Below are 4,731 nucleotides of genomic sequence, written 5' to 3'. Positions count from 1 at the left end.
GACTCGAGAGAAAGGAAGCTCAGAGGTTTCCTTCGCAGAGAAGGAGCAGTTCCGGGAATGGGACGCACAGTGAAAATGTCCAGGATGCATCGTTACCTTTAACACCGAGTTAGGAAGCAGGCTAACAGGGGTTACTTAGAATGCCCAGAGTACAAAGAAAGTAGTTTCGTTTGATGAACTAGTGGGAAATGACAGGTGGGCGAAAATTAACTTGGCATGGCTGACCATGCCTTTCCAACCTTTAGCAGGAAGCCTGCTAAAGCTGTTCAGGGTATAGTTGGTAAGACAGACACATGTAACATAAAATGGGCAAACTGATTAAGAGAGAAAGTGACAGACGAAGAAAAAAAAAAAAACACATTTTGAAATGAAAAAAAAAAAAAAGGCAACATCTAGAAAGAAGAGAAAATACAGTGAAAAATATGATGCCAATTGTGACAGGTATAGAACAATGGCCCTCCAAAAGATGTCCACATCCTAATTCCCAATACCTGTGAAAATCTGGCAAAAGGGACTTTGCAGATGTGATACAGTTAAAGATCTTGAGATAGGAAGAATTATCATCCAGGTGGGTCCACTGAAATCACAAAGGTCCTCACAAGAGGGAACTGGAAGGGTCAGAGTGGTGCAATGAGTCAAGCAATCTCTAGAAGCTGGAAAAGTCCCCGCTTGCTCATTTTACACTTCTGACTTCCAGAACTGTAAGATAATGAATTTGTGTTGTTTTAGGCCACTAAATTTGTAGTGATTTGTTGCAGCAGCAATAATAAACTAATATACCAATTAACCTAAAAATGTAGACAGCAACAACGATTTTATTGGAAAATATTAACTACCAAAAATAGCTCAAGAAGAATTTTTTTAGAAACCTAAGTAGAACCTTAACATTAAAGAAATGAAATCATTCATCACGTTCTACTTATCAGAAAGCACTAGACATTATCGAATCCTAAGGAGTAATTATGCTTTATATGAAATGTCTGATAGCTACCCAATTCATTTTGTGAAGCCAGAATAACCTTAATATCAAATTGGAAAACGCCAGAAAAAGGAAAAAAAGGGTTAATAGCACTCATTTATACATTAATTCATTTACATATAATAATTCTCTCAAGTGCATGAATCCAATAAACAAATATTCTGCTCACATTATTTAGGGAAGAGCAGTGAACAAAATAAAGGTCTGCTCCCTCTGAATTTACATTCTCTTGGGGGAGACAGATAATAAACAAATAAATATACAATACATCAGATGATGATAAGTGCTAGAGAGAAAAGAATGGAGAGTAAGGAAGTAGAGTAATGGATTAGGGAAATATGTTAAAAGGATGGGCAGGGAAAGCCTTTTTATTTTTTTTATTTTTTTTTTATTATTTTTTTTAATTTATATATGAAATTTATTGTCAAATTGGTTTCTATACAACACCCAGTGCTCATCCCAAAAGGTGCCCTCCTCAATACCCATCACCCACCCTCTCCTCCCTCCCACCCCCCATCAACCCTCAGTTTGCTCTCAGTTCTCAACAGTCTCTTATGCTTTGGCTCTCTCCCACTCTAACCTCTTTTTTTTTTTTTTTTCCTTCCCCTCCCCCATGGGTTCCTGTTAAGTTTCTCAGGATCCACATAAGAGTGAAACCATATGGTATCTTATGGCTTATTTCACTTAGCATCACACTCTCCAGTTCCATCCACGTTGCTACAAAAGGCCACATTTCATTTTTTCTCATTGCCACGTAGTATTCCATTGTGTATATAAACCACAATTTCTTTATCCATTCATCAGTTGATGGGCATTTAGGCTCTTTCCATAATTTGGCTATTGTTGAGAGTGCTGCTATGAACATTGGGGTACAAGTGCCCCTATGCATCAGTACTCCTGTGTCCCTTGGATAAATTCCTAGCAGTGCTATTGCTGGGTCATAGGGTAGGTCTATTTTTAATTTTCTGAGGAACCTCCACACTGCTTTCCAGAGCGGCTGCACCAATTTGCATTCCCACCAACAGTGCAAGAGGGTTCCCGAGGGAAAGCCTTTTTAATATAAAAGGTGATTTTTGAATACTTACTAACAGGGGCGCCTGGGTGGCGCAGTCGGTTAAGCGTCCGACTTCAGCCAGGTCACGATCTCACGGTCCGTGAGTTCGAGCCCCACGTCAAGCTCTGGGCTGATGGCTCGGAGCCTGGAGCCTGTTTCCGATTCTGTGTCTCCCTCTCTCTCTGCCCCTCCCCCGTTCATGCTCTGTCTCTGTCTGTCCCATAAATAAATAAAAACGTTGAAAAAAAAAATAAATTTGTAAATACTTACTAACATATATCCAATAATCCCAAATAAAACCTTGACGAACCTTCAACACTACCTGTTTTATTTTTAAATACGGCATATAATAGGGTTTATCCCAGAAATATCAGGATAGCCTAACAGAATATTTTTTTATAATTTATGAAATTAAGCAATTTATGAAAATAAGGACAAAGATATATTTATGTCAACAGATGCAGAAGAAGCATTTGGTTAAATGCCATCATCATTCATTATTAAAACTGTTAGCAAACTCCTTTAGAAAAAAAAACACTTTAATATAACAAATGTTAATTTAAAAATACAGCAAACATTAATGTCAAAATAACAGACACATTCCCTTTAAAATGAAACAAGACAGGACCACCTCTTCTATAATCAGCACTATACTGAAAATACTTATCAATGCAATAAGACAAGAAAAAGAAATAGTTGTAGTAAAGAAGTACAGTTGGTGTTATTTGTAGATTAGATAAGCCTACATACAAAATTTAAAGCGAATTAAGGTATCAAGGCTTATATAGCTACAGTAACAAAAAGAGCATGATACTGGTGCAGAGTGTGCCAAATAGATCAATGAAACAGAACAGAAAAGAGGTAAGCATGCATAAACTTATGTTAGAATTTGACATAGCAAGAGAACTGCTGTTACAAATAGTTGGAATCGGGGGCCTGGGTGGCTCAGTCAGTTGAGTGTCTGACTTCAGCTCAGATCATGATCTCACGGTTCATGAGTTCGAGCCCTGCCCGCATCAAGCTCCGTGCTGACAGCTCAGAGCCTGGAGCCTGCTTCAGATTCTGTGTCTCCCTCTCTCTGACCCTCCCCCACTCATGCTCTGTCTCTCTCTCTCTCTCTCTGTCAAAAATAAATAAACTTAAAAAAAAAAAAAAACAAATAGTTGGAATGGTTGGACTGGACAATAAATGGTACTGAAAATAATTGACAATCCATAGAGGGAAAAAATAGAGTTATATTTCTTTTTTCAATGCTATATATAAAATATCTTTCAGATTAAAGATTTTAATATGAAAACCAAGTATTTAAAACTTTGAGAAGAAAATATAGGAAAATATTATGACGTAAGAGTAGGAAAGATTTCATATGATTGAAGAAGAAAAGTGTAAAAAATAATAACAATAAATATGATTATCTTCAAGTTTTACATTTCTGAACCAACAAGGAAACCAACAGCAAAGTTAAAATCAAGCTACAGGTTTGAAGCCAACTGTGGTACAAAAAGAATAGTAAGATCTAGTGCTGCCTATCAGTGAGAGAAAAGTCTAGCTCCAGTGGGTCTTTTAAAGACACAAAACATGCTACCGTACAGGTTTACAACTGCCCACCTGAAATACAAAGTAATCACCCAGCACACTCACTCAAAGCTGAATTATTATTACACAAATCATCATAACAAAGTGACACAATTTCTATTAATTTGCATGCACTTTGGTAAAACTGAGAGGGCTTCCCAAGGTGGTCCCCCTAGCAGTATCCCTGTTGGGGACAACTTATTAAAATTTTGCTCTAGGATGAAGAGGAGCAAATATGGGAACACTCATGCATGCTGTAGTCTTGAGGTTATTTACTACCATTTTATCATTTTCTCTCAAATAATCCACGTTCCACAGAGATCTTCGGAACTTACTTTTTGTCCTGCAACAGGGCAAACGGACTGGCTTCCAACATCTACAAAAACACCTATAAAGAGAAGCAAAAAAGATTAATTTTAAAAAGATGGGCAAAGGATGAGATCAGGAATTTCACAAAGTTAGAAATTCAAATGACCATTAACAATGTGGAACTATGGGGGTACCTGGGTGGCTTAGTTAGTTAAGTGTCGGACTTCGGCTCAGGTCATGGTCCTGCGGTTTGTGAGTTCGAGCCCTGTGTCAGGCTCTGTGATGACAGCCTGGAGCCTGCTTAAGATGCTGTGTCTCCCTCTCTCTCTGCCCCTCCCCTGCTTATGCTCTGTCTCTCAATAATAATAAATAATCATCAAAAAACTTTTTTTTTTTCAACGTTTATTTATTTTTGGGACAGAGAGAGACAGAGCATGAACGGGGGAGGGGCAGAGAGGGAGACACAGAATCGGAAACAGGCTCCAGGCTCCGAGCCATCAGCCCAGAGCCTGACGCGGGGCTCGAACTCACGGACCGCGAGATCGTGACCTGGCTGAAGTCGGACGCTTAACCGACTGCGCCACACAGGCGCCCCTCAAAAAACTTTTTAAAAGCAATGTGGAACTACGGTCAATCTAATAATTAGAGAACTGCAAATTATAATAACAATGGGATGCCATTTTACCTCTATTAGACTATTATAGAGAATGTCTGTATCCAACTGTTTGACACGGTAGGAAGAAATGGGAGGTGTCATAACCTGCTCTTGGAAGACAGTATTTTGTAAACACCTTAAAAAAGTTGATGACGGGGC

The sequence above is a fragment of the Puma concolor genome, chromosome A2 (genome assembly GCF_028749965.1).
Source record: "Puma concolor isolate L17-30 chromosome A2, mPumCon1.1.hap2, whole genome shotgun sequence".
Taxonomy (NCBI): domain Eukaryota; kingdom Metazoa; phylum Chordata; class Mammalia; order Carnivora; family Felidae; genus Puma; species Puma concolor.
The sequence above is the reverse complement of the archived record's forward strand: the minus strand, read 5'-3'. Positions refer to the sequence as shown.